At 41.1% G+C, this 26244-nt stretch overlaps 1 protein-coding gene across 1 annotated transcript in view; it reads right to left on the bottom strand.

Annotated features, from left to right (window-relative positions):
* The window catches only part of sgcz (sarcoglycan zeta), a 318295-nt gene that overhangs the window by 18309 nt on the left and 273742 nt on the right, over positions 1 to 26244 (bottom strand). The window lies entirely within an intron of this gene.

Here is a 26244-nt window from a genome sequence, read left to right as displayed (position 1 = left end):
GCACCAGCAGCAGAGGACTATGGTTGTAGAGAATAGTTCTCAGGTGTGCTTTAATGTTCTTTGATCCAAGGCAATGGTTTAGTAAGTAATATATACCACTGAAAATGAATTTTAAAAGACTTTGAGAGAAAACATCAGTTTCACTGTAACTTCAAGTACTACAGAAAACGTTTTGAGGTGTTTCCAATGACATGCATAGCACTGAAAACCTCATGTCTGGCTCAGATGTTTAATACTATTGCTGTGACATTACTGCTAGATTACTCTACCATTGTCTTTACACATCAGCACACAGTGTTTCCCACCAATTAAAGAGACTGTGGCGGCCCTCCACAGTCTCGTTTGGGCCCGCCACAGTCTCGTCCCCACCCCACCCCCCCACCCCCCCGCTTTCCACCCTCCTCCCCACCTAAAAAATAATAATAATAACCAGATCCGTCAGTCAGCCGATTACACAGCTGTAGCCTACTCTGCTCTATAGCCCGCGAGCGAGAGCGCGCGCGTGAACACACACGCACGCGCCAACAGGTCGCGTTCATAGACGGTCCTACTGTCTGCTGCATTTGGCGCGATCCGGCGACACCGCATCCATACAGTCGATGATCCATACATGACAGCAGGCCGGGACGGCATTTCAAGATTGTGTGAGTGCTTGGTTTACGCTTCTGCGTCGCGGCGACGGCGTACCTACGGCGTACACCCTACGCCGTTACTGAGCATTCATAGTTCTGCGTCGAGGGAACGCGTTGCTCCGCAATTCACCTCCAAGCCGCTAGGGGGGTGTTGCTGTGTCTTTGTATGGTTTCGGGGGGCTCTTGCTGCCGCGAAGAGGAATTGTAGAGGTGGTCGTACTTGCGTACCTCCTTGATAATTCTTTCTTCGGCTTGGTCCAGTTTTTCTTGTAGCTCTCACCACAGAAACTTTGAAAATGGCGGTGTTGTTGTGCTGCGACCATAGGGCTGCGACTGAACCGAAAATTACGTTCTGAACGGACCAATCACAGTCCTCGACGTTCACGTCAGGATTTTTTGGAGGTGCGCGTCAGGCTACGGCGTAGGGTCCGCGGGGTCTGCGTCGACGGCGTAGGTACGGCGTTGACGCGACGCAGAAGCGTAAACTACTAATAATAAAAGTGGCAGGTATCAAGTTCGATAACGGAGCAGTGTCGGCCATGTTGCTGATCTCATTGCACCAGTCAACTTCTAAACAGAGTCTTTCCGCTATCCCTCGTGCTGATTTCCCGGTAGCTAGCTACTTGTCCGCTATTTCTCCCTCTCCCGCTATTTCTCTCTCTCATCCCTCTGTCGTTTGTGCTCTCTCTCTACCCGTTTATAAAAATTAACATGAAATTAATTATTTAATATCTCTCGTCGGCGAGAAAGAAAAAGAAAAGAGGGATCCGACAGCACTGAGTCAGTGACTCTGCCACAGCCATCGGTGAAGAGGGGTGAGGTTACGGCTTAAAAGCTGTAGCGGAGCCGGCGGGGGGGCAGAGGGTGCGGCTGCCCCGGGCCCACGGTTATGAGGGGGCCCATCGCAAGGCTGATGCCGAAAAAACAAAAAGGGAAAGTCGGTCTCTTACTGCTGTATTTGTAAAGATATAAGTGTAAAAAAAAAAAAAACGGGGAGAAAACAGTCTGAATCAGAGCGTTTCTGAAGATTAAGAGGACATGCCACCTCTCTTGCACTCTCTCTCTCTCTCTCTCTCTCTCTCTCTCTCTCTCTCTCTCTTTCTCTTGTATGTTCTTAAGGATGATACCAACCTGTTATGTTCATATACAGCAATTTATATTACATTCAGTGGTCTCAAAATGCCCTAAAGAGATACATCAGGCTTGAAAACGTACACACACACCCAACCCCGAGGGTCAGAGACCCTCCCACCACAGTCTCCTAAAATCCTGTGGGAAACACTGAGCACAGATGTACCAACACATACTGCAGTCTGCCTCACTGTTTAGCCTGCTGACACTGGTTGCGAGTAAAGTGACAGAATTCATTTTTTCAACTTTTTTCAAGAATTGCTGCATTTTGGTTTAATTTCGAATTGTAACTCTTTCATTTGTCTTTCAGAAAACCTACAGAATGAATATGAAGAATGAAGAATTGATAAACTGCACTGCTCCAAAGTGCTCTGGCCATGGTTGGCATCACTCCCCTTAGAGCGTGAAGGGTCAGCAGCTAAGTCTGTGACTCAAAGTTGAAAACAATATGAGATGATTAAACAGCTTGGTGTTGTTAGATAAGCCCGGTGCCTCGCTCAAGGACATGTTGGCAAGTGAAGTTAAATAAAGAGTGCTTTCGGCAAAGCTGACAGAATTACAATTTATGAAGTGGGAGTATAACAAATTAAACAGCACGCCAACAATAAAGTTCAAAAATGAAAAAAAAAAAAATCTTTCACTCTAAGGGCACTTCTCCAGACAAGCTTTGCTCAATGAAACTTCAGAAGGTTAGTTTCCCGATACATACGGAGAGGTGGACGGGATAAAGCATTCGAGCCAAAGGGTAGATTAACTGAAGTCATGATGTGCGTCCAGTCGGTGGCCAAACAACAGAGAGACAAAAACAAACACCAGCGCTGTGGCCAAAAGCACTTTGGCTGCGAGTGACTGTACCAAGCTTCCTCTGTTAATGTCCTTGCCTTCACCAGAGCCCCCAGGATGCACAACGTTCTCCTCACAGGCCCTTTGGTGGGGAGTAATTCTACATTTCAGGGTTGCAATCTGAAAACTACACATTAAAAGACAAAGAAAAGCTCCCTTAGCAGTGGTTTTCCATGTTTGGTTGCACCCAAGTAATGAACATGCACTTTAAAAGATATTTCTGATTCAACATTGCTGCTTTTCTTTTCATGGTGTTTACGCTTTATTAGCTGGTTGTTTTATTCTGCCGAAAAAATGCTCCACCTTGAGAAGCCATTTAGTTGAGTACTGAGTTTTAAAATACGTCTTTTAAGACAAAATACTACGTGAGTTAATTCCATTAATTTCAAATGGAGATTCATTGGGTTTAGCTTTTTCCTTCATTAAGTTGCAATGGGCTGAATTAGAGCAGATCACTAGTGTCAAGATAATGTCATTTGATTAAAGAAAATGCTCGAAGCAGACCGGTTTGCATCAGAGTTAAGTCATCACACCGCTCCAATTTGCTCCTCTTATTTTAATGAAAATGGGAGTTTATGAGTCTGTAACAGACTAAACGAGTTACAGTGCATTACATGCATTGTTTGGTGAAACTGAAAACTACATTAGACAAACATGTCGGATCTTTAACAGTGCTTTTACTAGCATGTATAGAGTCTCATAGACTCCAGCCTTCTATGTTGAATTTTGTATTAAGAGCTCTACAAAGCAGTTTGCGTAGTTTGCGGTTTGTCAGCTAACTGTGGTATTTATTCTGGGTTGAAGGGAAAGGTGAGACGCGAGGTGGATTAAAGGTGAGGGAAGGTGAGCTTGTGTGCAGTGCAGAGCATCCAAGTGATATAATAAGTGTTTGACGCAGACACTTTACATTGGGTCTGACTTATTGATCTGTAAAAAATGGAGTGTGTGCTGCAGTGCTCAGAGGTTCAGAAGCAGAGAGACAAAGAGCCGGATCAGACTGGGGGAGTGAGAACGTAAGAATCATTCATCATCTGAAAGTTTTGCATGTGCGATGGAGGGCGAGAGAGAGACAGAGAGCTTGCTGGTCGAGTCAACAGCAGTCAGTGATGTGAGGATCTTTGGCTGGTTTGACAGTTGAGGCAATTACAGTGACGCTGCTGCAGGCTTAAAGCAGCTCTGATGGGCAGGCTCACACATACATACTGACTCTCTATCACTCTATGTCTCTAGACCCTCTTTCTCCATCTCAACACAGCACTCCCTGTTTGCCATCACCTCTGATTTGATTCACCTGTCGGCTTCCTCCATGAACATGCCATCTATTACTTTAACTACCTCAGTTTTTCCCTTTTTAAATTGCCCATAATGAGACATAATGAGGCATATCCGCACAATTTTCAGGAGGACAAATCATATCTCCATGATGTTAACTATTCGGTTACACAGTTTGACCACCACACGCCCTTTAAAAATTTTTTTGGCATAAAGTGACGTCATGTTTAGCACACTAAAGGGGAAATGTGACGCAAGGAGCACGAGGAGTCGTGGGGAGGGAGCGTCTGAGTGGGAGATGCTGGAACTTGTATGATAATGTGTTCAAAACTGTGAGACAAAAAAAACAAAAAACAAAAAAAATTCTGTCACTGTCAGTAGTTGGCAGCAGAAAACTTCAGGAAAAACCAATGTGATGCATTATCATGAATGTGACTGGGATGGATGGATTTCATAATAAAATTGCCATGAAGATCGATTAACAGCTGAAAAATTGTGTTTGAGGGTTCATACAAGTTTCAACTTGATTAACTTTGGATAATTTATGTGTTGGAGGTAGTCTGGAGGCCAGTGTTAATGCTGTGTGTTTTATTGCTGCGCTTTGAATAATGATGTTCTTAATTTATGAATGTGTCTTGTGCTCATGTGCTTGAGGTATCTGCCTTCTCATGTGGGCTTTGGAATTACTTGTTAAGTCGTGAATTTGAGGAAAATCATGTCTTAAAAATGTTTTGATACAGAAAGGATGGCCATGAAAGTTTCTTTTCGGGAACCGGCCTTGCATTTCTGCTTCTCTCTTCGTTGAAGAACCAGCAATGATGACAAGCCAGTTAATAGAAATTTGTGTAAATACATCAGTAGTTACAAACTTTTAAAAAATATATAGAAAAAAAGAATTTGACCAATGACTCTAGGGATACCAATGTTGGTCAGTCACTTTGGTTCAGACTGAATCATCCCAGCTGTTGAATGAATTGCGATAAAATGCAGTCCAGACATTCATGCCCTTCTCAGAATGAACTGCATTAACTTGTTGAACCCCTGACTTTTCCTGTTGTTATCTGATCAAAATTTCAATTATGCCTCCAAAAATTCCAACAGAAATAATGACATTCCCATCTTCCTCAGCTGTACTTTGTGTTTAGTGCTAATTGCATGCTAGCACGCTTAGTTAAAATAGTGAACGTGGTAAATTTTATCCCTGCTAAACATTAGCATGTGCATTGCATGAGTATTGTCATTGTGAATATGTTAATATGCTGATATTAGCATTTAGCTCAAGGCATCTCCCTGTCAAAGCAATCAAAGCCAATCAGAGGCGCTAGCATGGCTGCAGACTTTTACCGCTCTTCTCATTTCTCAGTTTGTACATTCCCGATTCCTTTCCCTGCCTCCTTTCCTCACGTCTCAGTCCCTCCCATCTGAAATGTGAGCGGAGGAGGCAAGGAAGAGACACGAGGAGAGAGGAGTGAGGAGTGAAGGCAATGGCCATTTCACAAAATGAGACTTTGGAGCAACGTCAGTCAAATTTGACATGTGGCACAGCTTCATAATGTGTCCATTGTTTTGTTACAGCCTGCTGGTGTATTCTACGATACCTGTCAGATGAGCATGACAGTGTTCATGACAACTTATATATTTACTTTTCATTCCTTTTACAACATGGCATAACGTGACAAGAATTTATCATACTTTTTTATTTAACATTCTCACACACCCACACATATATATATATATATATATATATTTACACATATGTGAGCTGTTTGCACCTGTGAACATCATGTCAAGACTACTAATAGACAACTAATAGAAACTTAAGTAATATGACGGTGAAATGTCATATCTTTTGCTCTTGCTTTTGCTTAGCGCTAACTCCTATTTTCCCCAGGAATGCTCAATGTTAAGAAACTTCATGAGAGGCACTCAGAAAAAAAAAATGTGGTTTAAGATGTCAGAACTGTTTAAAGTGTATAGATATGTATGTATTGTAGAGGCATGGCTCTGGGGATGACACTGTCGGTCTGTTGGTCAGTCATTCAGTCTACCACTTTGGTCCTGACTGAGAGTGGAAGCCCACACAGTTGCTGCCATGGTCTCCTCATCTTGTTAAGCCTTCACATACACTCATACATAAAAAAGCCAGACTCTTCATGCTCAGCTTCCTTCATGGCATCTCCTGACTATCAACTATCAAAGAAAAACACGATCATTACTGCAATTAGCAGTTAATGCTCAGATAAAAGCTCAGTCTCACGTCTACAGTCTAAGTCACTCAGTAACACACACACAAATACACGTACACACAAAAAGCCACAGAAAGTTTCTGGTCAGGCTCCCACTTGGTTGTGTTTTTCATGGAGGAGATAGCAGGAGTCTGCAGCTCGGCTGTTATCTCTGCAATTCATTATTATTAGAGAAAACCGTCTTCCCTCCCTCTCTGCTTCCAATTCTTACATTATTCCTCTCTTTCTCGCTCACTCACGCCACCAAACCCCCCCCCTCGTAGATTCATTTTGACCTTCAGTTGCGACAAGGCCATTTTATACAGCATCCATATTTGTCCAACCTGACAAGATAAGCAGGACAGAAATACATCAACATGAAATGGTTTTTATCTCAATTCATTTCTGGGGAAAAACTGAAGACAAAGGGAAGGGACGTCTCAGATATTCAAAAAGGAAGACAGGGAAGAAGAGAAGGCGAGACTAATTTTTGCATATTTTAAGAAACATGATATCCAGGAATCCTCAGATATGCATCTGATGGAAATATTTAGAGGGAGTTAATTTGACCTACACTGTTATTTTGTCCTATTTGCTCCTCCCTATATTCACTGAATGTGCTCCTAATTTCAGTTATGTTTCAATACTGACTTTGTGTCTGTGGCTGCACCACTACAACACTGAACAGGGCATTGAGGGGTCTGTTGGAAGAGCTCTAAAAATTAAAGTGTTGAACTGTCAGACACTAAAAAATTCTTGCTGAGACCCTGAAATTGGACCTAATCTCAAATAAACCTACTTCAATTTTTCCAGTTACTGTTGCCTCAACATGAACGATATTTGTTGAATATGCATTTATCTATTTTTTTTTCGATTTCATACTTCAATGGTGAGAGGATTGCAGAAAAAATGCTTCTGAGAAATGCATATCTTCAACATTTATCCAAAATAAAAACTTGGTTACTGTAACTTTTGTCTCATTTTCATCCCTCAGTCTTTCAGTGGGAGAGATGGCGAAGAATTCCTAAAGAGGGTTTGCAAGTCCAAACAGCAGCAGAGCACTGGGGAGCATGAAGTTGTGGTGTACTAAACATGCCATGCTCAGAGACAAGTTAAATCAACAGAGAATATTCATGCAACCAGCTGTCTAAACTCAGACTACCACTTTCCACAAAGGACATTTTGACTTGTCGTAGTAGCACTTTTACTTTTTAAAAAATTCCACCGTGAAATTATCTCCCATATTTAGCCGAACACAGACGTCATGTGATCATGTCAGTCCTGTGTAAATCAGCAACTCAGTTAATTCTGGTCGTATTTTCTTTTTAACATCTGTTTTCTGTTGTCAGACAACTGAAGTATGAAATCGGATCGCAGCTCATAACTCGTTGAACAGCTGTGCGGTGAAATGGGCTACACTGATGTTTAAAAGGAGCGATGACAGAGAAGATGAGGAGCAACGAAAAGTTGTCAGCCACAAAGCATCTGTTTGATCTAAATGAGCAGCAAATGTGTATTTATTCTTGCAACACTAAAGAGGACAAAATAGCTCTAAACTATACTTTTTGTGTGACTGCTGAAGGACAAATGCTCCGCATCTGAAATGCTGTTACGCTGTTACCTTGACAACATATCTGGGGGGACAGTGTCAGCTTTCGAGTAAATTCGAGTAAAATGCAGACTTTGATTAGATGAACAGAGTCACACATAACTTACACCTGTACTTTCTCAACTAGACACTCTGAGTTATTTTCTTGCATCCTCAATTTGTAGGAACATTTTGCAAACCACATTTTCAGGCCTTTTGTATTTTGAGTGCCATTTTCAGCTGCCAAGGTGGCATTTTAGCTCTAAAGGACATACATGAATTTTGAAAACAGTGACTTGTGACATTGTACTTAAATATTGGATGACCAAAACATCAGCTTGCCTCTTGTGCTTTCAAAGTCAGCTTAGCTTCATACTTCTCACGTTCAGGTTGTTCAAGTGAACAGCAATGGTTTCATTTTAAGAAGCTAGTGCCTTTGTGTACAGTCATTACCTTAATCACGAGTGAAGCATGGCAGAAAAATTCTCTCGCGTAATGCAAGTGTGGTAACCCGCACAAACCCTCAGGACCACATTTTCTAGATAGTCTAACACATGCACAATCAACAATGTTACGAGTGCACAAAGCTGAACTACATATCAGTGATATCAAGGAAATGTCATTTTATACAATCTACTAAATATGAAAGAGAAAGAGAAGACACACATATCATTTGTGCATGAAGACTCTGGGCTGCGGGATAAAACTGCATTCTTTCAAGAGAATTGACTTCATTTGGTCTATTTTGAAAGCAGTGTGTGAAGCTGTTCAGAAAGTTTTGCTGAAAATGTTCAAATTGGGGCTTTTTAGTGTGATTTATATTTCCCAAAAGACTTGGCTGACATTCAACCTGCCCTTTTCCTCTTAGGAACTATTGAAAGACGCACCACCTTATCGCCACCTTGCCATTTGGGGAATCAAACCTTTGACCTTTTCCCGCTAAATGCTCCATCATCTGCCTCACTGCCACCACCATCCAAGCCCATCCAAGAAGCACTTTAAAAATTTTTTACATTTTAAAAACTGGTCCTGAATGATGTATTGAGACAAAACTGAAGACAGGAACAGAGACAGCCTTTGACTTTTAGTAGTTAAATCAAGACAGAATGCAGAAATATGGCCTTTCTAAAGCCTCCTGACTTTTGCAGTGTGTGTGTGTGTGTGTGTGTGTGTGTGTGTGTGTGTGTGTGTGTGTGTCTGGGTAGGTGAGGGAGGGTGGTGTGGCGTGTTTAAATCGCCCCATGAATCCTGCAGGTGTAAAAAAAAATAAAAAAAAAGGTGAAAAGAAAAAGCCTTGGGCTGTTTTAAAAAGTTATAAAAGTCCCTGCTGAGTTACTGAGGTGGGATAGGAGAGCGTCAAGGTACATTAGAGGTTTGTCTTTGTGGAAAGAATGCGTGTGTGTGTTTGTGTGTGCCAGAAAGAGCAAGAGATAGAAGTCTGTGTGTGTGTGTGTGTGTGTGTGTGTGTGTGTGTGTGTGTGCAGGTGTTTGATGTTAAAGAGGAGGTTATGACCACTGAAGAGTAAATGCTGTACTTCAGCAACTCTGGCTACTTAAATTTGAATTTCAACCAAGAAATGTGCATGTACAAGTGTGTACTGTCCATGTGTGTGCGCATCACAGTATGTGGGTGTGTGTATATGCACAAAGATGTTTGAATATCTATTTTCAAATAGCATGCTTACCAGCAGTCATTTAATCGCACACTTGTCAACAATTGGTGTCTTTTCACAGCCGTCTTTCCACGATGTTCAATGTCCTGTACATCTGTCCACCTTTACACCACACCGCTTGACAAATCCTCGAGTTACTCCATAACGACTTTCAGAGGCTTTTGCTGTCCTCCTCGCTGTGCAATGTAGCTGAGGAAATGGCTAATGGCAGAGTGTGTAGGTAGAAAAAATGTCAAGCAATTTCATGCCTTCGTGCGTCCGATGGGGCGCCAAGCTGATAATTTAATCAGTAGTGAAAGACGAGCTTCACTCCTCTGCAACTTCAGCCATTCCATCCATTGTTCATTGACTTGTTTTTGCTAGAAAAGAGAGTTGGAGACCGAATTTTACATAGAACAAAAGAGTGAGGAAAAGAGAGAAGCAGATGGGTAGAAAATGGATGGGTGAGAGGAAAAACTGCAAAAGTTAATTATGCTGTGTCAAGCACTGTGGTGAATAAGGCGAATGCATGGTGCTCTTCAGTGACGTGTAGTCAGGGGAGGAAAATACAATTAAAAAAAAACTTGCTGTGGTTTAGAAATTCATTAGGAGGAAATTCGGACTTAAGCTCATGACTGTTCTATAAATCTGTTTTCTGTGTGATTTCAACATTTCTACGGTAAAAATCGCTAAATTTATGCATTTCCTGTTCAAATACGTGGGAGAAGGGCGAGGTGAGGCAGTGATGAGCTGTGCTTCACTTCTGACAGCGCTGTGCCACACACACTGACCGACGCAGGCAGTTGGCGCATGCCCATTGCTGTCTCTCTTTATATCGGCCATAAATGCACATTGAAAATGCTCCGGGTGAGGCAGAAAGTACCGTGCCGCACTGATAGGTGGCAGTGCTGAGCTCCATCGGCACAATGTACGCTGCTGCGTGCTCTCCTACGCAGAGGGTGATAGTGAGTGTTCAATTTTAATTAAAAAAAAGAGAGATCAGCAAAAAAAAAAAAAATCATTTACATTTTGTCGACTTTGACCTTATATTAAATATTCTTTTGTTTTTCTTGCTATCGTATTGTTCAACAGGGTGGAATTGATTAAAGCATAATTAACAGCTTTTAAGATAACCAAATGTTTCAACTAAGGTCAAAATTCAAATATAAGCTTCTATTTTGGGTTCATATATTTTTACATCCGACTCCAGAGGAGTCACTGCCTCACCAGTCATGAACCTCACCGCACGTCACTGGTGCGCGTCTATCTGACCTGCACATCTGGTCACAAAATAACCAACATGTTCTGTTGTCTGTGTCTTGATACATGGAACAAATGCTCTTGACATGATAATATGTTTTGACAATAGCTTATGCTTCCTTTACAACTCAGATGTGATCTATAGAAAACATAATTTCAAAGGAACGTAACTTGAAACCATGATGATTTGATATCATCACTCCTGACTGATCTAATCATTTGTGTACAATATCTGTGTCAAACTCTGCACCTGCATCATTCTACAAAGTGAAGCTCAAAGATTCAACTGTAGGAACAAGAAGAAAAACATAGATATGAGTGGAGGTGGACTGAAAAAGAACAGATTGCACACAACAGGAAAAAGCAAAACTAAAACACCTCTGTATATTTCTGTCCATTTCTCACTCTGACAAAACTTTCAACAACTGAAGCAAAACGTACTTTTCTTGTGCAACTGTTGCAATAATATATCTACATCTTTTGAAGGCTAATTTGTCCCGTGAGGAAAGCCGTTACCACTGAACTATTTCAACACCGAGACGCAGTCACTTGCTGCTTTCAAAACAAAAAAAGAAAGAAATGAAGGAGTCTGAAGAATAAAACTTTTTTGCTTTACTTAATGCTTTAACACTTGAACAAATACAGACAAACAGAGAAATGGATATATGTGTATTTGCTTTTCTGCCAATTGTAGATGTGCGGTCTGAAAAGCAGTGGGACAGTGTATGCTTTGCTTCATTAGGACTGTCTCAGTATTTCGTACAGCAGAGCCTGACAGAAAACAAACTCAAGCAGAGGAACATTCGAGCTCCCTGACAGTGCATGCAGTCTGTGTGGTGCGTGTTGTCTTTACTCATCTGCAGCAGCTCACCTTTTTCAGGTGTAAGAAGTTAAATGTGAAGACATTAATCTGATAGAAAATCATACTTGGCTTATTCAAAATGATGCTACAGGCTCTCCCTGCATTCCTTGTTATTCAATATACCTCAATGGTGCTGACTTGTATTTCTCTAAAGACTGAATTTAAACTTTAATGATCCCTGTGGGATAGCTGGGTATTTGCCGCAGCATAGAGAGGAATATAGATAAGAACAGAGCAAATACAGAGTACGGAAGATAATTTGATAAGTAATTGCCACAGCAGAACATGCCGGGATTCAGACAACAGATAAAAAACTAAGAGGAAAGTGTCGCACTGGGAGATTCACAGGTTAGAGGCGTATCTGTAACTGTAACTGTGCAACTTTAGCTGTTCACGTTATTGGTTTTACAGACAAAAGAACATATGTTGGGAAATGAGACTGTGAATGTCACTCTGCTCCCATAAAAACTGATAACGTGTCCCTTGGAAAGGCACCTAACCTCAACTCTTCCACTTCAACATACAGAAACCACTGCCTTGACTGCATTTTGTGCAGATAATATGAAAAAAAAATAGTGGCACAAACAAAATCAAATAAAACATTACTAACATAAATCATCAATGGGGAGCACAAGCCAGAGATAAATACAGTGGAGGTGGTGGTGGTGGGGGTAGTATTTTGATTTTTTTTAGCTTCCGCATCATTTAAACATGAGTTGGAGGGAAATATGACTATGGCTGTAATTTCTAATTCTAAGCTTCAGCCACAGTGAATATCTATGTGTGATACATTGACAGATCAAATGAATACTTACAATGAAAATAATGCAGGAGAGGAAGAAAACATGTGCTGTAGACCACTTGAGAAGGAAGAAAGAAATGAAACAAAAGGCAGATACAGAGATAGATAGATAATAGTGGGTAGTTCATACTCTCCCCCTAGTGGACAGAAAGAGGAGAAAGGAAAGAAAAGACATGAAGCGACAGAAGCAGGGATCGGGGAGAGATCATGGTGGAGAGAAAAGAGGGAGAGCAGAAAGATAATGTGTTGAGGGTGGGAAAAGAAAGCCTAAGCAGAGACAAAGGGAATCATAAGATCAACTCTCTTTCTCTGCCTCATTGCCTGCCCTCCCATAGTCATGCTACCAGTCTTTCTCTGATTCCTCCTCCTCACCTCCTGGCTGGATTAACTCTCTCTGTAGTCTCTCCCTATGTAATCTCCTCCCCACAAAAAAATGACCTTTGACAAGGTTAGTTGATTATTGAGTTGTTAGACGTCCTGTAGCGACCAGTTTATAAAGTAAAGTAATTATTATTATTCATGTTTCTTTTTACTTTCTTGCCTTGAATTTCTATCATGAACCAAGATTTTCTCACAACAGTCTGCAGCACAACACAGCTGCTTGTTGTATTTGGATTAGGAGCAAGTGTGTGTATGCATACAAGATATTTGAATATCTGTGAGTGTGTCTGTGTATTTATGTGTGTGTGTGTGTGTGAGTTCTGTGTTTTCTAATGTTATTTAAAAGCTGTGATTTCAGTGTTGAGCCAAAACAGCCTCGAGCCATTTGTAATAGCCTTTATCCACAGTGGAACATTTGGCTGTGTCGCGAAAATCTGATATTAACAGCCGTCTATCACAGAAACACACAAGAGCTGAGCTCACACACACACACACACACAAAGTCACACACACTTATATTCACACACAGAACAGATGTGTGACAATATGGCGAGACTGCTGAATATTTACTGGGTGTTGTTTCCACGTATACCCCCTCAAGATGTGTACAACAGCATCCGATGATAAACAGCAGTTGATAAACACTAACTAACAAAGATAAACAACAATCAACAAAGACAAGCAATGACAGAACAACAATGGATGCAGTTTACTGAGACTGTGTTTCGAAGCTCTGTTAACTCATTAAAAAAACAAAATTTACTCTAGTAGGAAGCAACGTCTTATGGGAGCAATTTGTTATGTCGGAAAGGAGCAAGGAGACATCCACAGTAACATGGTGAGTGTTGCACATACTGTTTACAGCAAGCTTTGTGCACGGTAATTCCCCTGCCGATGTAACTTTTGGTTGACACCAATCATCAGGGCAACTTAGAACAGCTACTGAGAGGTACATGCCAAAGATGGGTTTCCAGTGGAGTGAGCTGAATGGCCAGTGCATCTCATACAGGCACTAAAGGGTACCTTTTGGATTTGTAAGTGAAACCGAGGGGCATGAAAAAGCGTTGGTATGTGACGTGCTGGGAATGAGATCAGGCTTGCACGCCTTGCTGACCACTTAGCACCTTTACTTACTGCAGGTGAATTATTTGCATGTTGTATTAGCCTGTGGTTTTTGTGGTCACTGACTTAATGCTGGTTAAAGGTAATTACATGCAATTACCCCTTCCAGGGTGACTTGTATAAATTGTACTAGCGGAGCTGTAGCTGCATGTGTCTCCCCCCCTACCTACATCCCTACTGGTACTGTGATATAGGTAGTACTTGTTTAGTAGAATTTTCTAGCTGAGTGTTTCTCACTGTACTGCTTTTATCAAAATGTAGGGTGCTACATGTGCTGAGTTATGCTTGCTGTGGTTTTCTGTGTGGGGCAGGAATTGGCTCATTCCCCTATCACCTATTTGGCCATCTTATCCCTCGGACTACGGCCCTTGCTAGTTAATGACAGAAACTTCATCTTGAGGTCAATTATGCTCTCCATTTGTAACTTCTGCTTGGTCCTTCTCAGCCCAGAGGATTGCCATGACTGATGTCCATCACTGTACTTGGCATCGAACAACTAAGGCAGGCATTGGCAGATAATGCTTGAATTAACTGGACTTGTATGCTTTAGCAGACAGGGCAGCAGGGTTGGCCACATTGAACAGTAGCTTTGCTGAGACTTGCTTACCTCCTTCAGGAATGCTTGCATCCAGCCCCCTTCAGATTCTAAGCGCCACAGACACATGCAGGGTGACACTTCCAACACTAAGAAGAAACAGAAGTGTGACAAACCTTTGGCTCTTAAAGTAGACACATTTGTCTCTGGGTTTGCCCAGATTAAGACCCTTCTTCTTAATTTACAGCCTAGTGGCCACTACACTGCTACTGGCACTGTGATTTCAGAGCAACCACTGCACCTGTCCAGGCTACGTCAGAGGGAGACTTATTTACAAGTACTGACTTCAAGGATGCTTATTTCCATGTGCCAGACAGTTCAGTTCATTTTACCTTTGAGGGACAAGTGCTGCACTTTCAGGTGCTCCTATTCAGGGTCTTGCTTGTCCCTTTGTATTCTATCAAGTGCAATGCAGCAGCATTTTCCAAGTAAGGAAATGTTTGCATGCTTCTAGCCTGCAGATATTTCCTTACATGGATGTTACGATTGGTTGATATATATTGTGAGCCAGGAGGGGGCAATCTGCAACAGAAAGGCTCTTTTGGCTCATGTGACTCAACTACAGCAATGAGGGCCTCTCCCTGTCCACAGAGGGTGAACAACACTCTCAGCATCATCTCTCATTTTCAGAGAGGCACAAGGCTGCCATATAGCCTTGTCCCATGGTTGCTGGGCACACTGACAGCAGCAACGGCAGTCATCCCTTAGAGCTCTTTTCATTGCGTGTCTTGCAAATCTGGAGAAGCAGTTTGAACCTTGACTCCAAGAGGTACCAAAGCAGGATGGCGGTGGTCTCAAGCCAGTGCCTCCACTCTCTGGAACCCTGGAGAAACAAGGCTTGTCTGTGTGACACTGTTCCCTTGGGCTCACTTCCTTCTTTCAGGGAGACAGTGTTAACAGATTCCTCCCTCTGCAGCTGAGAGGCTGTGGGAATCACAGGGCAGTGACGGGGACCTGGAGTTCTCTGCAGTGGCTCTGGCATATACAGGTACTGGACCTCAGGCATGTATCTCCTTTTTTGGAAAGGCAGCATGTCTTTGTTCAGTCAGACTTCAACACTTCAACTGATTATCATGTGAATTATCGGGTAGTTCAACTGATCTGGGTCGACCTATTGGCCTCAGCTGACACACTGTCTGCTGCGGTTCTCCCTCTCAGACCCACATTGGCCAGTTTGTCCTGCCCCAGTGGGGTTACATTTGGCATCCTCGACCAGATTGCATTCAGCTACATGTTTGGCCCCTGAAGGCTAGATTCAATACTGCATTCTTCCAATCAGGTTGTGGTACTGACCATACTTAATGCTTACACATCCTCAACTCATGAGCTATATGCCAACAAACGGAAACACTTTTCCAGTTGGTGCAAGAATCAATAAGTGGACCTCGAGCATTGCTTTGTGCCTGTTTTTCTTACATTTTTGCAGATATGGTTCAATAAGGGGCTCTTGTGTCCACCATTAAGGCTTATGTTGCTGTTGTATGACATTGGACAATCAAAGCGAAGGGTTACATCCTCTGTTGAGCTGCTTTCTGACTGGAGTTCTCGAGTTACAAGAATTACAAATGTATCTGAGGTTCTATGAATTCTGGATGACCAGCAGAGTTCATTGTCACTCAGAGTCTTGACGAGAAGATTCTGTCAGAAAGGACCACTGTGTTCCATGTCCCTTTATCAAGTTGCTCGGGTCACTCAGATGTGTCATATGTGTCTTTGTTAATAATATGTCACGACCATGTGCACTTTCACACAATTCCAGATATTACATAGCATCTCTGGCAATCACCCAGAATTCATAGAACCTCAGATACATTTGTAACTCTTGTTCTAGAAACAGGTACATGATGGAACTGTAATAAGCTTCTATATCTCTCTTCACCAAGAAAGTGAAGCACATTACACCAGTCCTTAAACCACTACACTGGCTTCCCAGTGTAGTCAAGGGACAGATTTTAAAATCCTTTTACATGTCTATAAAGCACTAAATTGTCTCAGGCCTACATGTCTGATTTCTTGTAAGTTAAGAAGCGCCCAGACCCCCTCAAGTCATCTGGGACAGGTTTACTCAGTGTTCCCAGGATCAAGACCAAGCAAGGTGAAGAAGCTGTTAGTTTCAATGCTTCCCACCTGTGGAAGCTTCCTGGATAGCTGTCGTCTTCTAAACTCAGCTAATTTAAATCAAGGCTTAAAAGATCATTATTTAATGAAGCTTTCCAATAAATTAGACACATAATGTATTATTTGTAAGTATTTATTTGCTTGCTTTTATTTCTATTTTCTTTAAAATTCAATTTTAACATTTCCTTAATGTCATATTTGTTGAATGTATTTCTATGCCCCTGCAAAGCACTTTGAACTGCCTTGTCTCTGAATGGTGCTATAAAAATAGACACTTGCTTGCTGCTTTGCTTCTTCATCTCATTATCTTTTACTTCTTTAGGCTCACAAACCAAAACTTAACTGTGCAACTACAGAGCTCCTATGTAGTGTGATTTTTAATCTAGTTGCTGAAAGTTTTTACTTGTTCATAATGATAAGCTATAATTTTAGTCCTCACTCTGATGTGCTCTCTCTTTGTGCTTTGTCTGAGATACAATCAGTTCCGTCCTTGCAATGTTTTAAACTGAACTCCCTATAAAAGGGTTCTGACAATCACGATCCTTAAAGAAAAGCTGAGATGCAGGCTATGCAGATATTAAATTGTCAAGGGTATCTTAAATCATTTGAATTGGATTTATTAACTTGTATCCCCAATAATGTGTGATACAGCTGTATTTTAGTGTAAAATATAAATATCAGATTGAGATGCTCAGTAGTAACTGACTACTATCAGGACAGGGAACATCTCTACAAGTCACATCATTATCACATCAGCTTGTCTCCCCATAATATAGGACACTTATTTCAAATGTCCACATCTGGGAAAAAGCACTACTCCAATTTGTAGAACAAGACACTCCGGCAAATACACAAAAGCGCACAAAGAAATTCAGATACATTATGGATCGTTCCCATAACCGTGCTGGCTTGTTATTCAGCTTGCCTTCCCTCTCTCTCTCTTTGTTCTCACTGATTTCCCTGTGTGTCTAATCAATAAGAGAAAGAACAGAGCAGGGCAGGGCTGATTGTCCTTGTTGTTCCAAGAAAAAAGGAGGTGCTGAATGCATCCAAAATCCAATCACAGGACAGCAAATTGTAGGAAAGTGTATGAGCTTTGGTTTACCTGATATGTGACAAGTCCAATGTGCGATAGAAAATTGTGGAAGACAAATGGCACTCTCTGAATTTCTCTAAAGCTGGCGCTGCTTGTGGTGATCACTGTTCAAAGCATGAAAGGAATGGAAAGAAGCTGAAACACAACGAAAAGTTGTTTTCTCTGCCAAAACTTGTAATTGATCCCTGTGTCGTATCAAGTTGACCCTAAGCATAAAAACACTTGTTCAAAAGCCATCATGCTAGTGAACTGCTATTCTTTAATGGAAGCTCTAGTGTGAAGAGAAGCTTTTCCCAAAGGCACAGTTCAAAGAGATTGTGGCTCATTCTAAAGTTTAATGATTTCCAATTACTTCGACACAAACCCGACTTTTTAATCAAAAAACAGCTAGGGGCGGGCTTACTGTCTTTTTTTGGAGCTAATTAGGTGGTGTGCATTGCCATCCCACACCATGCTCCTCCATCTGGCTGGTTACTCTGCTCTGAGACTCCTTAAAAATTTGCGTGGGAAGTGGGCCTAATTCAGATTACATTGTTGTTTCTACAAGGCATTTGAGGATTGTAACCTCAATTAAAAGCAAATGTGAAGTATACTTCTCTAATGTGAAGGTTCAAGACACTCTGGGTTATTTGTTCAACCTCTGACTTAGGGCCATTTAAGTGCTCAAGATAATGAGGGCGCCATGTGCTTAGAATCACAATTTTTTTTTTTTTTCACTCTTGATGTCTGTAGCCACTGGCTTTTAGTCTATTCAAGAAGAAATGCTCTAAAAATGTTTTTCATAAAAACGAGAATATTAAGTTAAATTAAAGATATTTTCTGACTTCAGTGTCAATGTAAATTGTTTGTAAACTTATTCAGAGTTGAGTGAACTGTTGGATGTGTGGCTGAGGGAGGAGAGGAAAATGGAGACCACAGGCTAAATCATTTCCCCAATCCCTACTTCAAGGACTCGTGAAATTTTAGAGTCTATAATTGGATTAAATTGGAAGTACCCCTAGGACCCAGGACCATTAAGTCCTATTAGTAGTCATGTCATTTAGAAAGTAACTACAGAGAAACATGTAAAAGAGCTCAGAATCAGAAAACTACTTCTAATTATATAGAAGGTTAGAAAGATGACAAGATATGATAAGCTAGGAGAAATGGCTGAAACAAAGGTTGAAAAAGAGCATGGTTATTTTGAAATGCCGTAATTTACACACAGAGGTCAGTCTTTTACTTGCTAAGAGCATTCCAAGTGGGCACTTTGTTTTGGGAGTGTTGGGTTCTGCAGGAGTGACCTCCGCACTGCATTCTAACACTTTTGTTCCTCAATACAGTGGAGGAGTAACTGTACATTCATGTATTAACGTGTAAAAAGTCCTACTACCATGGTTAGAACCAACACTAATTTGGCCACGTTCACTATCCACACATGAAATGTTGCCTCACAAGGCAATATTTTTATACTCTTTTGTATATAATGTATATAGCCTCTATAGTTGATTTTATTTGGGGTCTTTTTATCGTCTATTTGTCCTTTTTCTACCTCTCCTTTTTATTCTTGCAGTTGTAACAAGTAAATTTCTCCGGTGTGGGATCAATAAAGTCTTATCATATCTTATCTAATCTTATCTCATACGAGATAAAGGGGCACATTGCATCACAAGGCAAAACCTCAGTTTTTCCTGTTGATGCAAGTTGTCTGAATACTTTGACCCTGGATGGAGTTTTCCAAAAGGTCCATTTTCAGTAGACCTAAAACACAGTTTGTTTGTGAAAACACAGAAAAAAAGCTGAAATTAAAGAAAAAAAAACAAAAAACCCATGTATGTGGGGACTAGACTTCAGTGTTGAGGATGCAGTGTCCTGCTGGTTATCATTCTTGCTACTTAGTCAGCTGCTGTTTTACACCTGGGACACCAGGTGAGTGCAATTAACAGCAATTACTTGCATACTAAAAAAACCCAGCAGCACCTCTGAGGATTAGGATTGAAAACCACTAGATTACACAATGAAAAGGACAGAACAAATGGATGGAGACAGATCAATTGCCTTTGCCAAAGCGGTGTTGACCTCACCATGGGATCTGGTTTAATTTGAGTGAAAACACACTGTAGAGGAGAGGATAGAGAAAAAGAACAAATTCACCTTTGACTCTAAGGGTTTGACCTTGTGAAGGGTCTTGAGCACAGATGATAAGAAAAAAAGCTGCAGGAATATAAATCAAAAGCCACAAAATTGATTTAAAAAACAAAAAAAACAAAAACCAGTATCGTTTAGACCCCGTTTACATTTAGGGAAAATATGTTTTCATGTGTTTTTACACACAAACAGAGTTTTTTCATGGAAAATGATCATTTTTTAAAAGGGACTAGATGTTGAGGGTCAAGCAATTTCCCAGTCTCAGTCTCCCAGTTTCTCAGTCAAATTACTCTCTTTGTTGGGTGTTTTCCACATGGGAAAAGGTGATAAAGCAGTTTTCACAGCCAGTTCACCAACTGGGGGTCTCGGGAACCTCGTTTTTTTTTTTTTTTTATGACTTCATCTATCCATTTATATATTATCTGTTTTGTGAGTGGCATAAATGGATTGCAACTTGTCTTTCATTCATAATTTACCAGCTTTTGTGTGGAAAATGTGTGTGTTCTTGCATAAAGACGAATGTTAGATCTGGCTCAACATGTGAGGAATTTACTGTCCTTACTGTGGTCTCAAGCCCAGTTTTTATTCTACAGTATACTACCTTTTCTAAATGAAATCCTTTCCCATGCCCCTGAGTCTGGTAAGGCTCTGAGGTCCTCTGCAGTCCTTTTTAACATTCTTGGATGGAAGGATAGATATATACATAGAAATAGAGCGAAGGATAAGGGGAAGGGGCACAGAGCACAAATCCTTCTCCGATGCCCTTGCCTGTGTTCAGGCTAACTCCCCCTGGAGAGCCTTCTCATGACCCCAGGACTTGGATAGAGGAGAAGAGGGCACAGAGGGAGGGATAAGAGGATGAAAGAGAGGATAGACACAGGGAGATATTGACTGTGCAGCAGCTTGTTTCTCTTTGCTGTGGAGCCAAGCATCAGCTGAAGACCTGAGGTAACCTAATGTCCAGTAGCATCAGTGCGGTGTTGCTGAGTGAGACTCTTGAAAGTTTCTTTGCTCAGTTAATTGGTGATTGATTTTTGTGTCTCTGTCAAAGTCATGCTTTTCCTGTTTTTGTAGTGGTGCTACAAATGGTGAAGGCGCACACCCAGGTCATCTGCTGGATTATGCATGTTGTGGTCAAGGTGACTGCTGTGCTACCACTCCTTTTGATTATAAATTTATTCTGCTCCAATCACTATCATTATTTAACCTGCTACCCTGAGACATTGTGTCTTTCATTTCATATTTTTGGTACTGCCCATTCAACACCTATATTTGCTTTGGAGGAGAATCTCTTCTTCCGTGGTCTTCCCAAGAAATCTTCAATTTCCCCCCTCACTTAACTTCTTTGGAAGGTTTTATTTCCCCAGTTGAGCCGTTGTCTTATTGTCCCCTTATCTAATGTCATCCTGTGGAGCCTCTTTGAGCCAGTAGCTAGTGTGTTAAAGGGCAACACAATAAACACGACTGTGTTTCCTGTTTGACCTTTCTCTGTTTTTGAACTTTTGCTGACCTAAACATATGAGATGACCGTCAGTGATACCTGTTGTGAAATGTGAAGGTTACTGCTTCGTAGAGGAAGAGGATCCAGATTGTGCAGACATGTCATTGCAGACATGCACTTACTCTAAATTTCATGGGTTTGAATCAAACTGGTTAAAATTCCCTAAGTGACGTTTTAAATGTTTTGGAACGACAACTCCTGGAAAGTAGTTACATGTGAAATGTATGTGGATGTACTCTGTGAATAATACAAATTGGAAGCCAGTGGAACCAGTACAGATGCTGGAAAGATGCACCTGAACAAAAAGTAATGTAAAACACAATATGGAAATGGTTCAAAGAGTGTTTTGAAACGGACAACGTGTAAAGAGGAGATACCATACAATTGCACCTTATGGACACAAAGTGGACCAAAACAAAGGAGTTTGAAACAAAGAGACTCAAGTACACTGGTGAAGGTTTTGACCATTTATTTCATGTTCTAAGTTTTGTAATAAAGTAGAGGAAATTTGGGCAGAGAGAATCACGCCTTCATTCCTCCCAACACCTTACTGGTTTTTCAGGGCTTGAAAGTTACTGAACCTGATCCTTCTTGCTACTGCGGTCCTAATTTTTGAGACCCGTACCATCAACACCAAGGATGTGTACAAAAGAAAGAGCCTTGGGGACTACAACCTACACAGAACGAAAATAGGATTTAAATTAAAAGAATGCAGATTACAGCTCCATCAAGTTTGTCTGGCTGCCTCGCTGTCAATCTAGCTTTCTCGCCACTCGTCCGTCTGTTTTGCTGTCCTTAGTTTTTTTTATAGGCTGATTGAAGTTCTTCCCTCTTTACCTCAATCTCTGTCTACACCTTCAGCACTTTGCTGTCAGTGTTTATTGAGCGATTTCAGGACTCACGTCACTCATTTCTCAACAAACACTATTTGTATTTTTTAAACACTGAGATTCTCACTTTCTTACCTCATCTCAAGTGCATTTCACTGTGACACTCTTTTCTCTCCTCCACGCTCTCTCTTGCAAACTTAGTACTCAAAGATGTATTTTTAGAGGTCGATTGACACGATTGACAAACAACAACAAAATAACATTTAATCAATTAACACATCTCTTGTGACCGGGCCAGCACGAATCTGAGGCAGACAAGGCTCAGGCAGTTAGTCATATTTATTTTTGACTCATTTACACATTTACATTAGTGTGCTTGAGAAAAACGAAGCACATTCTGCTTTTGCGATTTAGGAGCTGATAGCAAATTCTCCATTGTAAAGTTAACATTAGTTAACTCAGTTAACTCAGCAGCAACAACACACAAACACTCTGTGCAGGAGTTAATGTCACATGACAAACATGTCAGCGATAGGGAAATAAGCCACATTAAAACCACATTCATCTGGAGACAAGCTGTGAATGAGCTCCAGCCACACTGGAAAAAACAGATATTGTTTGAAATAATGTGGTGTACCTGTGCCAATTTATTTTTTATTTTTTATACTGTCTAGTCAAAGCATACATACTGTAAAGCATTGAGGCAAATGCTGGGTGATACTATTTTGTATCTGTTCATGTTGTGGTAAATCTTCTAGAAATGTAATTGTAGATGTTGATTAATTCATGTGCAGATAAAGTAACCAACTGGCGATCGCTGTTTTTCGCTCATTCACAAACCTGAGAAACGACAATCTGTCCCCCATTTTTCCATTGTCCAATGTCCAAGACATACCGTCGTCCTTGCTTTGGGGAACTTTTCTTGTAATGCTGCATTCAGACTGTTGTGGTTTTGTAGTTAAGTGCTGCCTCAGCCACATGTTGTGCTGATAATGAAAAGCAGTTTTGTTATCACAGTCACTTGCTGGAGTCGCTGCTTCTATCAGTAAACTGTACAAGCAACAACTACAAAAAAAATAAATAAATAAAAAAATAAAAAATAAATGGCTTACGTACTGCACAAACATCCACTACCAACTTTTCCAGAGCTACTTCCTCCATTTTCAGTCTGTTTGTTGTTGTTGTTGCTGGCTGCCTAAGTATTGTCAATCCGCACTTCTTTTTTTTTCATGTTATTTATTCAGTCACTGTCATGAATGCCTCTCAAAGATGTCGAACTGCGTTGCTTTAAAAGATGCAAGGCACAGCACTTTTCTTCCAAAGCGACTGCTTTCTGTCTGCCTCCCAGCCGCTCCCTGTGCATTTTAAAGTGGAAAGTTTGAAAAAAGCAGAATAGTGTGAACACGGCTTACAGTGGCGATCACACCAGAGGCTTTGAAAAGACACGGCATAGCGTTCCTGGAGTGTTCTCTGCAAAGCAGACTGCTGAGTGTTTTATTTCTGTGCTACTAGCAGAATCCAGTTTTACCTCTGTGTGTTGTGCATTCATGTCTCTTTAGCATCAGTCACATCTGCTATCCATGGCAAGGCTGCGGAAGAATTTTCAACAACGCTGATAGAAACTGTCACTGCTTCCTAATCTGATCACTGTGATTGGCACATTACACAACTTCAAGCTGGCTTGTAGTTACTCCCAGTTTGGATCCGTCACGCAGAGGGAATGCAAAAGCAAATGCTGATTTTGCCGCAGTTTGTGGTCGTGCAAGTGCTTCTATTTCCTATGAAATTATCATATTACACACTATTTGCCCAAATATAACTTGTCTAGTGCTATCTTTCATTTATGCTTTTCGGTCTGTTGCACTGTTCATTTTGCCCTGTAAAATATGAAAAAGCTTATTTAGCTAATGACTGCACTACGCAAGATGCCGATCGACCTGTAAAGTATCTTTGATACAAATTTCCTGACCTGTACTTTATCGTGCAAATTGTGTACCATCTATCTTTCTTTGTTTCCCTCTTTTCCTCTTGCCCTGGCTCACTGTTAAACTGTAAGATAGATCATTAGCTTTAAATGGACTTCAATCCGCTCATTACATGTCCCATTTACCCTCACTGCATAACGCTCCACTTTTCATAACGAGACTGAAAAAAAGGGGGGAGGCAAAGGCAGGAAGAAGGAATGCACATGTGGGAAGGTCTAGACAGAATGAGAACGAGACAGACAAAAGTGTGTACGTGAATAAGAGAGTTAGTCAACAAGAGAGAGCAGAGAGATGAGCACAAAGATATCATGAAAAAGAAAAAGTCTGTTCCAAACGGAAAGGGACTGAAATCATGGGTGAAAAAAAGTGCATCTGAATTTGGAAAAGCTGAGCTGTACTTTCTTCTGATGTTGATACAAGTTCTACTAGTAATGTGACATATTGATTCATATTGAATATACCTCAATTGAAAACTGAAAAAAAAAAAAAAAAAATCATCAGCGCTTCAGCCCGTTGTTTCTTTCCCTGCCATTTAACAGCTAATGACCGACGACAGAGAGGGGGTGAGTATTTCAAGCATGTAATCGTCTTTTTATCAGTGTTATTTTTCTCTGGTTTTCATTAACCCTGCAGCAGGTGATGCAGTGATGTCAGTGCCATGCATTTCAGTGTGTGTGAAGGTTTCACTTCATGTCTCCTCCTGTTGGTGATGTACAGCACTGTGTGTGGGGTGGTAAGTGCTTACATGCCATAAATTTGTTTTAATGTGTGTTAAACCATAAATTCTTTGCGTTTGTGTGTGTGTGTGTGTGTGTTTATGAACTTTAATGGGTGAGTTGTGTTTAATGTGCAGGCGGTGTGGCTGTTTGTGTGCATTTGCTTCATTGTTTGTGTGTTAATGCATGTATGCGTGTTCATGCGGACGTATTCTGTGATGGTGTGACGTTTTCTCCATCCATGTGATGTTCAGGCTTGTTTGTGATGACGTGGTCAATTTAAGCCAAACTGATGCATTAAGTCTTTTTTAACAGCAATAATTTGTTTTACATCACTCCACAAAGGTTTTAATGCCATTCAATCTGTTAAAGCTGAAAAATAATGAGACAGCCCAAATGGATTTGTTGTGTTTCATTTATCACTGGGGTGCTTCCTTGTCCCTCCCTTCACCTGAGGCCTTCACCACAGGTTTCATTGCCTTGCTTATCTGCACTGACCTGTCCACTGACCCAATGTTCTCACTCCTCCTTCTCTCTGTATGTTTCCGTCCCCACCTAAGCCCACGCCTCCCTCTATCCCTTGTCAGTTCCCTTCAACTATCTCCTTCCTGCTCACCCTCCATTGATCCATCAGTATGCACGTGTTGCTAATTCTTCTACTACATCCACAAAAAAGAGAGAAAATGAGGGACATTTGACAAAGGCCCAGACTGGATTCAAACCCAGGATTTGGGTTTGATCACACGCCCCTTAGCCTTACTTCCTGTGCCCTTGTTGGACTCTTCATTAAGCCCGCTACATGCAAGGGAATGTGATTTAAGATAATGTGAATACATGAAATCTAAAAGAATGCCACAGATGAAAGTTTGGTGAAGGCATCGCTAACTAAGACAAACAACCACTTCAACTTGAGCGGGCAATTTACTCAATGCAATAAAATGGCAAGAATATTTACCTGTGATTGAGGGTTGCAGCTTCAAAGCTTTAACACAGACTGATTAAGTTGCTGACTAAAGAAAATAAAAGCTTAAGAGGGACATTAAGACACCAGCACTGTATTACAATTCGTCATATGTAAAAATTGATAATGGTTGGCGTGTCATGTGATGTCATCAGCCTCCCCAAGACCAGTTCAGTCCAGCTACATCTACTGCTCTGTTTTAAAGCCAGTCAATGAAAATACACAAATAATTCAGACTTTTTGGGTAGAAACTGTCCTTACAGTTTGGTTCCATATTTTAAACTTCATATTTTCCATGTGTCTCAGAACACAGGAAGTGTTGCTGCTTTGCACACCCAAAATGCATTCATATTTTGGCTGAATTCCATTATCTGCTGCTGCTACAACTCAATCTAACTGCAGGAGCCACTTTGATTGAATCTTTTCTTCAAAAACTAACTCCCATTCCCTCCTTCTGATCTTTTTCCCCTTGTCACTCTCCTCTGCTCTCTGTCTTCTTTTTCGTCTGTCTTTTGGTTGTCCTCTTCATCACCTCTATCCCACCC

The sequence above is a fragment of the Chaetodon auriga genome, chromosome 4, assembly GCF_051107435.1.
Source record: "Chaetodon auriga isolate fChaAug3 chromosome 4, fChaAug3.hap1, whole genome shotgun sequence".
NCBI classification, from domain to species: domain Eukaryota; kingdom Metazoa; phylum Chordata; class Actinopteri; order Chaetodontiformes; family Chaetodontidae; genus Chaetodon; species Chaetodon auriga.
The sequence above is the reverse complement of the archived record's forward strand: the minus strand, read 5'-3'. Positions and strand labels throughout refer to the sequence as shown.